This window comes from Diabrotica undecimpunctata, chromosome 5 (assembly GCF_040954645.1).
Source record: "Diabrotica undecimpunctata isolate CICGRU chromosome 5, icDiaUnde3, whole genome shotgun sequence".
NCBI lineage: Eukaryota > Metazoa > Arthropoda > Insecta > Coleoptera > Chrysomelidae > Diabrotica > Diabrotica undecimpunctata.
The window spans coordinates 99,995,708-100,011,174 of record NC_092807.1 but is presented as its reverse complement, the minus strand read 5'-3'; the positions used below and the strand labels follow the sequence as shown (position 1 = coordinate 100,011,174).

Here is a 15,467-nt window from a genome sequence, read left to right as displayed (position 1 = left end):
TCAAATAATCATAAATGTAGGTGTCGATAGTGACAGTGATTCTGAAAATGACGAGATGGACTCTGATTCTGAGTCAGATGATTCAGAAATATGAACCTGAGACACTCATGTTGCATTTCTTCAGAAACTGTTATGTCTTATAAACTTTTAATAATTTTTTAGAAATAATGTTATTTTTATTTAGTTCTCCGCAAACAATTGTAGCAGTCGAAACGAAAGAAATTTTAATTTCCCGCCTTAATCATTTATAGGGCCCCTACACGGTCATTAATAATCACATTACAAAATATTTTGCATTCTTATTTTTAATATTTTATATATGACTTAATTATATAATACTAAATATCTCATTTTTTTAAACTCCGCCATTGCCTGGTCCCACGTCCAGGATGAGAAAGTAGGAGGGTTGTGCGTTGGGCTAACAACCCATCCACATAAAAATATTTTGTTATGAAATCGTCAAGATGCCTCGGAACTGGACTGAATAAAAAGATGACGACAAATGCTATGGAAATGGATACGAGAAAGTTTATATTATAAATATCTCATTTTTCACCATTCTATTTTCGTATTTTTAAATATGTACCCGGTTCTCTGTAAATTGATCTGTCCTCAGAGTTTACACTTCTTTCATACTTTGGGTAAATATTCAAAGATAAAGGCCGCTTTTAGCAAAAGGTACTGGTACAAAGACACCATATTTATGCTTCACCGGAACCGAACATCTAATTTCTATTAGTATTGCATTAGACGATTTTATTACCCTACTGCTTACGCCCTTTTTCTCCGAAACCTGTTGATCAATATAATGGTAATATAAAGTATAAACAGTCAATATAAAAATATAATTTTTGGTTTATAATGCCATAATTTATAGCAACACAAGCGGTTTTTGTTGGATCTATTTTTTTACATCTCACTTTGTAGAACAAATATCACAAATATACTGAAATATAGTGAAGAAAAGTAATGACAGTAATAATAATTGTGTACGGGACCTATTAGAAACTATTTAAACTTTACGTTTCTATATTTGTGTCTCCGATTGTACCTATATTTTAAAGTTCACCCGCGCGTACAGGCTATATTTTTCCTTCCGAGTGCGTTCTCACTTTACTGTTCGCACAGGCAGTTAGAATTTCAGACTTTCAGCTATTTTTGGTGAACTGTACATCCATCGAAAATAATCGACGTAAGAAGCCTTAACTCAGTAAATGTATTTAGCGACCATAGCCTAGTATTATGTAAAATAAGAATCATCCTGAAATACTTCCCACCCAAAAGGGTGGCGCCAACACAAATAAAAATCAAAGTCGAAGGACTAAATACTAAACAGAATCACTTGGAGAGAGGAAAGTAACGAACACTAACATATCAAAAAAGAAAATACCATAAATCAGAAAAGAAGTGAAGACAAAATGTGAAGAAAAGAAGAAAGCCTTTTTACAATACAGAACACAACAAATACAACAGGTATATAACCACTTCGTTAGACAAATAAAAAGGGAACACTGGCAGGGCTTCTCAAAATAGATGGAACACGACTTCTACGGAATACAAAAAGAAATTGGAGAATTTTCTTCAAAAAAAAAAGACAAATCAGACCCAGAAAATTACAGAGGAATTAATTTATTAAACACAACACTAAAATTAACAGCCAAAGTGATAAACAGAAGAACAACAAGGTTTTAGGTCGGGAAGATCATTCACCGACACTATGTTTATAATGAGGCAAGTGCAAGAGAAATCACTAGAATACAACAAACCAGCATATCTATGTTTCGTGGACCTTAAGAAGACATTTGACCGGGTTAAATTAGAGCACGTTATCCACTTCTTGTCCGCAATATAGATAACTTTAGGAGTAATTAAAACGATTAAAAATATCTACCAAAATAACACAATAAAAGTAAAAATAGAAGAAGAACTAACCAACCCCATTGAAGCTGGCAATGGGATAAGATAGGAATATTTCCTGAGTCCTCTATTGTTCAACCTATTTATGGATGAAATAATACAAAAAAATAACAACTAAAAAAGGATACCAAAAGGGAGAAAACAATTTAAAATAATCTGCTACGCAGACGATACAATACTACTCTCTCAAAGTGAAGATAATTTACAACGTATGCTGCACCAATTTAATATAACTGCCAAAAAATTTAACATGTTAATTTCCCCAAAATAGGCAAAATGCATGGTTATAACAGCAAATTTACTAAGAAATAAATTGGAGCTGGAAGGTCAGATAATAGAACAAGTGATGGAGTTTAAATATCTAGGCATCACATTATCAGAATTTACAAAACAGTCATCAGGCCAATAATGACATACGCGACAGAAACAGGACCTGACACAGAGAGGACAAAAAGATGTGAGAAACAGCAGAGATGAAAACACATAGAAAAATTGATGCTAAGACACTATGGGACAGAACTAGAAGTACAAATATACGACGTAGATGCAAGATGGAGAACATCAAGAACTGGCTAAGAAATAGAAGAGTAGAATGGAACGATCATAGAAGCCCAATGATATCAAATAGGAAGACGGCAGACGGTTCCCAATAGAAAGACCACGTAATCGATGGAACGACAACTTACTGAAGGCAGATTGAAAAACAGTCGTGTCTACATAAGAAGAAGAAGAAGAAGAAACATAATAATTGTATTTATATAAAATTATTGTAAAACGAGAAGTGTGTTGAAAATTTGAACAGATGAATGAATGACCACAAGCCGAATGACAATAAATAGAGTAGTAAAGACGGCAAGAGACGGTTCTCCAACAGGAAGACGATCAGTAGGAAGACCACGAAAACGATGGAACGACAACTTACTGGAGGCACATTGAAAAACAGACAGAACCATGTCTACATAAAAAAAGAAGAAGAAGAATTTTATAGGTTCTAATACTTTGAACATGAGTAAATAAACAAAGCAGAAAGGCATTTGAGATTTAACTTCAATGCAGGGCCTCTGCCATCCGCTTATACGTATTTCGACCCACTTAGGCCTCCTCAGAGCGACATATGCAGACGATCTGAATTGAAAACAAATATCTCCCGTCATAAATTCTTTTTTAATCAAATAATACATTTAAAATAAAACTATTTTTAATCAAATTTTATATCGATTTGACATAAAAATCGACAAAAAAATGGTTTTTTGTTATCAATATCTTAAAAAAATTGTTTTTACTTTTGCCGGTTTGATTTCACTGCGACGACATATGAAACCACGAAGGCACTCATTACTAAATAACTTTTTAAAACATTTTTGGTGGAAAAATATTTTTCAAGTATAATTAAATGTATCTTCTTTATAAAAAATATCAGTGATATTGACCAAAGCTGACATACCTGTTCGCATTTTTAAAAAATTGTATAAGTTTTGATAGTGCTTCTTAGTCCGGTCCTGCAGCTTATCAAACGACAGGTTCCGGTAAAAATTCCTGTACCTTTTACATCCTATTGTGGTTTTTAACGTGGTCTCGTTACGAATCCACATAAAATATCCCGTGTGAATGTACGAAAAAAAAACCAGCAATTTAAGTAGAGCCGTCAAGTAGACGAAAGAACACATTCCTGAATGTCCCTTGTTAAATCGATTTTTCCTGCCTACACCGTACGCCTTCGCTTCTATCCTGACGCCGACTCATTTTGGCGTCCCCAATCCACACGAGCGTCGACCAAACATTACTCTTTAAATCTCAGAGGGCTGTGTCTCATTAGACACATTCCGGATAGTATTTTTTACAGAAATCTCAGTGACTTGTGTAGTTTTTACAAATATGTTGTGAGTGGCTGGCTTTGAAACACCTGGTAAGTCGATTTTAATGCTCTTTTGCTTCTAAATTGAGATTGTTAACTCGCTGACACCTGTTAGGTGAGCCGTAACCTTGGATGCCCGTTTCTATATTTAACACCTACCCCGGTCTCACGACAACCTTTTGACCTTTTTGCGAAAACGAATCAAAACAATAGGATTAAATAATTATTATCTGTTTTTGTTTATTTTTGTCGCCCAGCGTACGTAATTCACAATTTCGGGGTGCTCCGGTTCAAGCATATTGGAAATCAAGACATTAAGAGACTCTGACGTCACATGTCGAGTATGTCTTTTGAGATAACATCTTAATCTTCGAGAAAAAAGGATTTAAATATTATTACTTAAAAATGTTAACAATAAATCTGATAATACTATTATTATCTACTGTATATCAATAAAATCTAAGTTATGTTTGAGAATTACATAGATTCACCTTTGGCATTTTGCTACAGATCATTAAAATTAGAAACACGAAGTGAGATAGCGCTAAGGCTTTGTACATTCTTCAACTTTTTCCATTACTCATTTAAAAGTATACAGATTTATCACTGTTTTGTTCATTTTTATTATTTTTTTGGTTTTTTTAGTCTTCAAAAGTCCTATGTGTACCTATATGTATTTTAACTAGTAAACGTCTAGATATTATATAATATATATATATATATATATATATATATATATATATATATATATATATATATATATATATATATATATATATATATATATATATTATAGTTTTGAGTTTCTTGAACCGTACTATATTTAATACAAAATTAGTTTTTCTCGGGTTTAGGTTCAATAAATTATATAAGATGTGGAACTTCAGCAGGAAACTCTTACCTTTGTTAAGATTTTAAAATGAAAAAGATTAAAAACAAACAGTTATTGTAAAATATGTACATATATATATATATATATATATATATATATATATATATTATATATATATATATATATATATATATACATATATATATACATATATATATATATATATATATATATATATATATATATATATATATATATATATATATATATATATATATATATATATATATATATATTAGCACTCAATTCAAGCACAAAAAGAGCACAAAGTAACGTGGCTAATACCTGGAACAACAGATGGAAACCAAATAGACCACATCCTCATCTCAAAAAAATGGAGAACAATTTTACAGAATATAAGGTCTCTAAGTGGAGCCAACGCTGATTCGGATCACATTTTGGTGATAGGCGATATGAAGTTGAAGATACTTAAAGATAAAAACGACAGAAAGAAAAGAAAGAGGTGGAATCGGTCGAAACTAAATACAGATAACGCAAACAGAAAATTCTGCACTAAATTGGAAGAAAAACTACTAGTCCTAAAACCATCGAACATAGATAAAACATGGGAAGACATAAAAGATAGTATCTTAACAACAGAGGAGACGATAGGACTAATGGAAGACAATTAAAGAAAGGATTGTTACGATGAAGAATGCGAGCAAGCTAGTAAAGACAAGGACAAAGCAAGACACAGGCGGGTGGCCACAGGGAAACAAGAAGATCTCCTACACTATAAAGAGAAGAAGAAAGAGTCAGACAAATGCTGCAAAACAAAAAAGAAGAAATGTATCGAAGAATTACTGCTGGAACTCGAAGCCAATAGTAATGACAATGCAAGACTATACAAATACATAAAATCACAGAGAGAAAAAGAGATACCGGCAAATATTGGAAAAATGAAATGGGAAACACACTATAGAGAACTGTTTAAAAAGAAAGACGATGCTGAAAACGCAGAAAATGAAGAACAAACAGAAAATAGGAATGGAGAACAATCAGAGCCTCCCTCATACAGCGAAGTATTGGCGACCATAAACAGATTAAAGACAAGGAAAGCAGCAGGACCAGACGACATTATAAATGAGTTCTTCAAGAAAGGAGGAGAGGAACTAGCCCACAGAATCCACAACCTAATAGAACGAATATGGGAAGAAGAACGCATGCCGAACGACTGGAATTGTGGTCTGATAACACCAATCCCTAAAAAAGGCGACAAGACGAAATGCACTAACTACAGGGGAATCACGTTATTAAATACAATGTACAAAATATTAACTAATTTGATCAGACGAAGAATAGAAAAAGAAACTAGAACAAAAATAGGTGAATACCAACATGGATTCAGAGAAAGAAAGTCAACAATAGTCGAAAAAAGTTACGAGCACGGAATAGATCTACATATACTGTTTATTGGCTACAAGCAAGCTTTTGACAGTGTAATAAGGGAGGAGCTAATTAAGGATATGAATCAATTAGGCATCCAAGAAAAACTAATAAGTCTCACAATTATGACGATGAAGGATTCCAAGGCACGAATCTTAACAAGGGAAGGCCCGTCAGATGAAGTACAAATGGAGGTAGGTGTCAGACAGGGAGACTCCCTGTCAACTCCCTGTCATTATTTAACATTGCCATAGAGGGGGCAGTAAGAGCAGCCAAAATTATGGGAACGATTATCGAATCTTAAGCCCAACTGATAGCGTATGCAGACGATATTGCACTGGTTATTAGAGATTTAAAAACCATGCAGAACATAATATTAATACTAGATAAAGAAGCAAAGAAAAAAAGGCTAGTAATAAACCAAAGCAAAACGAAATACCTCAAGTGTTCAAGAGAGAATACGAACATAGAGAAAGAAATTAAGCTTGGTGCATATACATTTAAAAGAGTACACCGTTTTAAATACCTGGGAGTGATGGTGAATGACAGAAATGATAGAACGGATGAAATAAATGAACGCATCCTACTGGGTAATAAAAACTACTGGAACTACCAAAAATTCCTGAAAGAAAAGCACATTAGTAAGAAAACCAAATTAAAAATTTACAAGACTGCAATCAGGCCAGTGATCACCTATGGTGCAGAGGCGATGTGCCTAACACAAAAAGATGAAATGAGGTTGGAAATCTTAGAGAGAAAGATAATTCGACGAACAATGGGACCGGTGAGGATAAGTGTAGGCGAATTTAGAAGATTAACCAATGAAGAAATTAAAGAAGTCATCGAGGGTGAAGACATAATCAAGTTCGTGAAGACGCAAAGGCTCAGGTGGCTGGGACATACAGAAAGAGCTAACCCAGACTCTACGCTAAAGCGAATAACTGGATGGAGACCAACAACAAAGAGACCAAAGGGGAGACCCAAAACAAGATGGAGAGATCAAGTCTTAGGAGACATAAAGAAGCTAAGAATCTACAATTGGACGGAGCGCTGTAAGGACCGGAAAGATTAAAGGAAAATTGTAGACAGGGCCAAGTCACACACGCTGCTATAATAATAAAAAAACAACAGCGGACTGATTCTCCGCAATAAATGAATCAGAGATCCCAAAAGGGCGGCAAACACTCCGCTAGGAGTGAATAAGCCATGATATATATATATATATATATATATATATATATATATATATATATATATATATATATATATATATATATATATATATATATATATATATATATATAAACTTACCAAAACGTAAAAACACGGACACTGACATTAATGAAGTGACAAATAAAATTTGATATCTGATATCTCATGATTTACTGTCATTAGTGTGTAATTATTTTTATATGGGCGTATCATTGATGTTTTCGAAAAAAGTAAAGTGGAGATATGTTAATGACTTTAAGAGCTTTTTATGGTGTTATATTTATTATGATTTAAATCAGATTGAAATATATTTTATTTAGGTTTTGTGTATCTTTTTTGTCATTTATTGCGTTGGAATTTCTTTTTATTTCTATTGATTCGTGTATCTCCCTCTTCTTTTTGTTTTGTTCGGTTTTTAAAATTTTGATGTTTTTGATGAGTCAAATTTATGCTTCTGCTCATTTTTATGTTTTTTGAGCGAAGTGACATTGTTCTTGTCATATTTGTGAGAACAAATTCTGGATTGAAGCAGTTGACTGGTGTGCCCAGTTGTATAAGTAGTTTCGATACTGCTGGGCTTGTTGTTATTTGTATTATTGTAAAATTTATTAAGTCTTGATTTGAAAATAGTTTCGATTAGATGATCGGGATATGCATTCTTTAGAAGGGCACTTTTTGCTTTTTTTATTGCAGTTGGTCTGTATTCTGGGTCTGTTAGTTGTATAGATTTATCAGCAAGACTTATAATTACAGACTTCTTATGGGAGAATGGATGATGAGAATTGTAGTTGAGATATCGTGAAGACAATGTTTCTTTTGTAAACCACATGGTTTTAACTGTATTATTAATTCGATGTAAGGTGATATCCAGAAAATTTATTTTATTATTTTTTTCAATTTCTATAGTGAACTTTAGTTTTGGATGGTAACTGTTGAATTTATCTAAAATTTCGGTCATTTTATTTGCTGGAATAGTACAGATACAGTCATCTATATAGCGGTAAAAGAATGGTACATTAAAATCTAAATGACTCATGATAGATTCTTCTAAGTCTTCCAGAACCAGTTGAGCAATGACACTAGAAATACTTGCACCCATTGCACATCCATCCATTTGTTGGTATATTTCGTCCTTAAATAAAAAGTATGTTGAGTTTAACGTTAACTCTACAGATGATTGGAATTCTTGCAATGGGATGTTAGTGTACTCTTTTATGTCATTCCACTTCTTTTTAATGATGTCAGTGGCAAGTTTTATTGGGATGTTAGTGTATAATTTTCTGTTTATAACATCGTCCTTTTTATTAATGTATTTAAAATTATATCGTAGTTTTTCCTGATGAAGCTGACAAACAATTAGTGAAATATAGAGACGTAAAGAAAAAAAGAGTTTCATTTAGAAATATACAAGAGACCGTATATCTGCTAATTCACTACTCTATTGCTGGACCCAATGGAGGGAAAAGGGTGAATAGCTAGCGTTTGGCTCTTGGTGACAGGATACAAACCAAGTCTGTCAATAAATGCCAAGAAATGCTCAAGTCTATACTTAGAGATGCTAGCAAATCCTAACCACGAAGGGATGGAGGAGGCGAGTATTCAGTACCAGCACATTGGCTAAGGGAGTAAACCCCAACAGAAAATCCTGGTCCTTTTGGTATTGCCTGCTTCTCTACAAAAAATTCTACAATCCAGCCTCGAAACACAGACGGGAAAAAGCGAAGACGACGTAGCAAACGAACAAGGCCTTTAAATATAAACACATGGAATATCCAATGGTGAAGAACCAAGTCCAAGCAGAAGTGAAACAAAATCAAATCAGTTATGACAGTTCTTACCGAAACAAAGAAAAAAGACTTAGAAGAAAACGTGAAAACTGGGTGCAAATCAATGAGAGAATTATTAGAGTATCTATTATGTGGAAAGGGCATCACTTCGAGATCATTACAATATATGAGCCGTCAGAAAGTTCATGACAAACATATAAACAAATATTATATGAAACCCTATAAGAACTTATTAAAAATTTAAATAGTTACAAAGAAAATGTACTGCAGGGAGATTTTAATAATTGGACAGAAAAAAAAAAACAAATGGCAGAGTCATAGAAAAATACAGGGACAAACGCCAAAACAAATGAAAATGAAGAACAATTAATCGAATTCTGCGAAGAGCACTCTCTCTAACAATCCTAAACAGATTCTACCAACATAAAAAACATACATAAGTATACCTAGGTCAAACCAACATATCCAAACAGCTACGTATTAGTAAATGTACACCTAATAATTCTTTCTAATACCCGTATCTTCTCTAAAACGTACTATCGTTTATTTCAGAGTCAACGCTATATTAATTTCACACGCTGTATTCATGACTAGGTATAAAATTTTTTATAAATCTCTTTAACAAAGACAACAACAAATTGTATAATCCAATTTGTAGTACTAAAAGCATTAATATCGCAATATCGATCCACGCTTTACAGTAAAATCCGTATATTAGTATTACGACGTAAAAGTTTGACTCCCACCTGTGATGGATACTGAAAATTTTTGCTTTATTAAATTGCTTTTAGCTCATATATTTTTCATGAATAGGCGAATATCAAAATAACCAAAGGCAGCGATATATCCAATCAATAAGATCATACTTACTACGAATGTTTGAATTTCGGTATTATTAATCAAACAGCACTTTGAGAGAAGCTGATTTATGTATGTTACAGGGGTGCTAAAATGATGGATGTATCACTGGCGGTTCGGGATATTTTATTTTTGTGGTAAAAGAACATAGTAAAACTAACTTACATTTTTTAATTGTCTTCTTTTTCGTTTCAAAAGTTAGACACTCTTGCCTGTTCCTGGTTACCTGGTGGTTTTTTATGACAACTTTAAAGGGTGTTTCAAAGTCGAATTTGACTGGCATAGCATCTGTCGGCATGACCTTAGAATCCAATGGAATTTCTTCTAAGATTTTCAGGAGGCCAACTATATCTCCAGGTTTCATTAATCGTGTCTGTTGCCGTTTTAAGGCGGTAGTTACTGCCTTCCTCCTTATGCAGAACTGTAAGGGAGGAAGGAAGGTTCAGCATCGCCTCTAGAGCTGCAGTGTGACATGTTGACATTGCCCCTGTGATTCCCAGACAAGCTGCCGCTGCACTTTTTGCAGCTTGGCGTTAGCTTTTACTATGGTTAATACAATAATTAATAAACGGTATTATGTACAAACGAAATTAGCCCATTACGTGTACGAAATTACTGGAATGATTTGGTTAATACCGTACTAACGCAGTCATTATTTACAGTGCGATACCCAAGTTTGGAGAGAGTATCTATCATAAAATTTTTTGATAACGGGCACTCCAACTAATATATTTGAATGAAAGATTAGTTTGCACATAATTTAAATTTGAAATTGAAACTCAGGATACTTAAATGCTACATATTCTCCATCTTGGTATACGGAGTAGAGTCTTGGACCTTGACTGAGGCAACAATAACGAAGCTGGAGGCCTGAGATGTTTTCTCGCTGAATAGAAAAACAACTTCTCTAAACAATTAACAGCGACGCATTTTAGCTCCATTTGCGGAAATCGATTTCTGTGACCCGGTGATTGTAATTACTATGCAAATATATTTTACCAATATCTAATTATACTTTCTGGTAATCGGCGCTATTATGTTTATATTTTTATAATCGATGATATTGTTTGCAGAATATATTTAAGTGATTACTTAAGTTCTGTTAATTTGTACATCCGGTTTAATAGCCTTAATCTAACCCTAATTTATCATTTGTATATAAATAAATATTTTGGCAGTTTGTTTTTATTATTATTGTCAAACTTGTTTCTCCTTTTCCTTGTATTATAATAACGTTATATATATTGAGATGATTGGTGTTTAAAGAAAATAATTTATAAGTTATATACTAGATAATATTAGATATAACAAGTATTTGGTTATTTTAAGAAGTTATATACTAGAGAATTTAATAAAAATTATTTATGTGAGGGCATTTTTAAGAAATTAGCATATAATAATTGTAAAAAGTTGTATTTTAATAATTATAATATTGTAGATATATTTAAGTGAGCCATGTGACTAGGCAACCAACTATACAGTAAGTGACAGATAGAAATTAATAATTAGGAATATAAAGTGGGGTTATAATAATGTTAGTTTAAAATGTTTAATTTATATATAGTTACTGATTTAAGTGTATATTCTGATCTGAAAAGCCTAAATGTCAACAAAATTATCAATAGAAAAGTAAGGAATTCTCTAGATCACCGGAGATGGCCTTGCTTGCGAAATGGTTTGTTCCAGAAAATTCAGACATGTATTTAATAGAACAAATGGAACATGATTTCTTGCTAGATGGTTCTGGAACATGAAAAAAGATATAAATACGTGGTGATTTGGATTCAAGATGTCCATTCAGTTAGTCAATCAGTTATGAGTTACAGTTACTATGATGGCCAGTTTTAGTATGAAAATTAGTTAGAGGCAGTCAATCAGTTACAATTGTTCAATATAGTGAGTTAAATCAAGATTAAGAAACAATATTATTGAAGATTAAAAATTATGTTATGTATAAATGATGATAATGGAAGAAGTATTAATTGAATATTAAAATTAAATAATATTTTTGGTGATTGGATATTGATATATTGAAAAGAAGAATAAAAATAAATGCTGTTTGCTGGTTTGCTTGGTGGTTTATAAATGCTGTGAAGAAAAATATCTTAAATTGGTGGAAGCTGATAATTGGAAAAAGTAATTTCACAAAAACAAGGATAACCGAAGCTGAGAAGAAGACATTTGAGTGGTGATTATAATCTATATAGTGGAAAACAGTTCATTTAGGCATTCAGTGACAGAAAGGTACAAAATTTTGTTAATATAATTTAGTTAGTGTCATAACAATTTCAATTTTGAAGATAGTTTGTTTAAATTTTACATTGTCTATAGAATTTAATTAGTTTCATAAGAATTTCAATTTAAAGATAGTTTATTTTAAATTTACATTGGCTAGGTTAGATATATATGTGTTTCATAATAGATATAATAAAGATAATTTAAAAAGTACTTACAAACGAATTCTTTGAGAACCGCGATAAAAACCCTATATTATTAAAAAAACACTCATTGCTCATCATTCACAAACAATACATCATAACAATATATATATATATATATATATATATATATATATATATATATATATATATATATATATATATATATATATATCCGTCGATCGGATAGCCAAGCGGGCTGGGCGGCTAGCTTCTCCTTCGCTTCACTGCGAGAGATGTCAGTTCAATCCCCAGCTCGGTGCACAGAAAACAAAAAGGCTAACGCAGCAGTTTAAAATTCTAAATGAATCTGCGGCTTAGTCTAGAATATGCTGGTATCTGATCGGCCTATGGTGGAGCAGTACGGCAAGAGATAAGGGCTTGCGGCTTGGTGATACTCCTCCATAGATCCCTACCGGAAGGGCGTGTGCCGCCTAAATACCGGGTATATATATATATATATATATATATATATATATATATATATATATATATATATATATATATATATATATATATATATATATATATATATATATATATATATATATATATATATATGCACATAGTAGATAGGTTGTCAGATTCTTTTAATTATTGTAAAATACATTTAATTATATATAAAAAAGACTCAGAGTAAGTATACAAAAATATCCAGAGTGTATTAGGAAATTTACAGTATATGTAAATGTACCGCAGTAGGTACGAATTGTCGTAATTGTCACATTGACATTAAAAATTTCAAACGAAGTTCTGAAAGAATAAACAAATGATTAATAAAATGCCTGTTACGTAGTATACCGTCCAAGAAAAAGTGCAACTTGTAACACGGTACTTTCAGGGTCATTCGAGACGCGAAGTAATTGATTTATTTATTATTGCCTTCGAAAATAGACCCTCACCAAGTGTTACAATAGTTAAAAATACAAACAGTTGTAAAAAGTGTCACGAAGGTAATGAACCACATGTTAAACCTGTTGATGAGGAGCGCCAAAACAGGGATATAGATATTTGTGCTTTTGTTAAAGCTGATGAACCCTGCAATAGTATACAAATAGCTAGGGAAGCATGAATGCTCGAACTGTCCAGCGAGTCCTCAAATTAATGGATATCACTGTTTTAAGATACAACCAACACAAGAACTGTTTCCGGAAGATAAATTTAGGGGGATGGAGTTTTGTCAATTTATGTTAGATTAACAGAATGAAAATGTACACTTTTTAGAATATATTTTATTTTCTCACGAATCTTAATTTTCATTACATAAAAACACAATCCATCCGTTGCAAGGTATTATTCTCAGAAAAATAAGCACCTCAGTGTTGCAGTGTGAACGCAACATCCACAAAAGTTAAATGTTTGGACTGGGATGTTATAGATGACCATATTGTTGGTTCATTTTTTATCGATGGAAACCTAAATGGGCCCAAATATTTACAACTTTTACCGAATGAGATCATTCCGGGCAGTTCGACGCCTTCCCGTTAATTTTCAGGAGGTTTATTTCCAACATAATGGGTGTTCGGCTCAAAACTCGAAAGCAACTATTGACTTCCTCAATCAAACGTTTCCTGATCGACTGATAAATACATGTGTTACAATTAAATGACCCGCTAGATCCTATGGCTAAGCGCCTAATGAATATTGATTTAAATTCTGACAATTTCGTGATGCTTCTTGGATATGTTTTTCTAGGTACATTAAATAATTTAATGTATTCTTGATAAGAAGTTTAAATGGAGATAATAGAAATGGGTTCTTACAAGAAGATTCTGATTATAAAGTAAAGCCATTTTTAAGAAGTCCACTAAACAATCCAATTTCTATAATTAATTTCATATCAGAATCAGATATGCAACATAACTTTTTATGTCTACAAGTATAATCTAGCGAGAGATCAAAATTAAGACAATTTTTAAGATGAATTGCTAAATGAAGATATTACTGAACTCTTTGATTATAAATATTTATTTAAAAAAATCTAATTGATTATAAATAAATTGTTGGAAGTGCATTCTCATGATCTTTCTAGTTCTTTACACTTTAAAATAAACCTTAATGTTTTTTACTTAAGTTTTTATAATAACTTTTTTATATACATGTATGTTTATCACATGTTCTTTTGCTGTGCTAATTTTGTTAAATTACAAACTATACCTAGTTTCAATTAATTGTTTTATACAACTTTAACTCTAAATGTCCAGTTTCGTAAGCTTTTTCATATTTTTAAAATCATTAACTGCTACATGTCTTTGTAAGGTAACACACTTTTTTTAACTTCTCTATGGATGTTTGGTTTCATATTGTTCTTTTTAGATGAACTGATGATGCTTTCTGAGCAGAAAGCGAAACGTCTTCAATAAATAGATGAAGTAGCCACCTTCTTTGTCTTTTATTTCTCCACTTTGACCGAAAAACCCACCACTCTTCGAGTGTACCTTAGTATATATATATATATATATATATATATATATATATATATATATATATATATATATATATATATATATATATAGATTTTTCTCCGAATTTACTTAGTTTTATGCTCTGGAATTAATAAAAAACTTTATTATAGTTTATTCGTCTTCCGGGTTTGGACCGTGTCATTTGTGAGTGACCCAAAAGTGGGTTCATCTCGACGTTTCGCTACAATTGTATGTAGCTTCTTCAGGAGAAGTTAATTGGAAGAGAAGTTGATTGGAAGAACACCAATGGGTTCTCCCCTTTCCCCTGTCATTGCTGACATTTTCATGGAAGCCTTTGAGTCTTTACAACAACCTGTCGTGTAGTGCCGATACGTCCCGACACGACAGGTCACCGCGACTATAAATAGAGCGGTAGCGGAGTAATCGTCGGATTCACTCCCCGCCTCTCGACGCGTTAGTGTTCTGAGCTGTTGGACGTGAATCCCTGTCCTGGCATTTGGTTTTCACCTCTGGCTGCGTTAAGTAGTTGAGTTACTGTGACCAATTGCCCATCTTGGTAGTTAGTATTCGCCTCTGGTTGCGTTGAGTAACTGAGTTACCGTTGCTAACTACCCATCTTCCTGTCTTTTGTTTTCTTTTTCTCTTTTTTCTCTTTTTTGTTCTCCTGAAGAAGCTACATACAATTGTAGCGAAACG

The 15,467-nt window shown here is 32.5% G+C and overlaps 1 protein-coding gene across 2 annotated transcripts in view; it reads left to right on the top strand.

Moving 5' to 3' along the window:
- Positions 1–3,488: 3,488 nt before the first annotated feature.
- The window catches only part of IA-2 (tyrosine phosphatase IA-2), a 91,520-nt gene continuing 79,541 nt past the window's right edge, over positions 3,489–15,467 (top strand). The window contains exon 1 of one of the 2 annotated variants that reach the window (XM_072532344.1): positions 3,489–3,823. The gene's annotated coding sequence lies outside the window, so the exon portion shown is untranslated. The remainder of the gene's footprint in view (positions 3,824–15,467) is intronic. The other variant, XM_072532348.1, reaches the window with a different exon arrangement.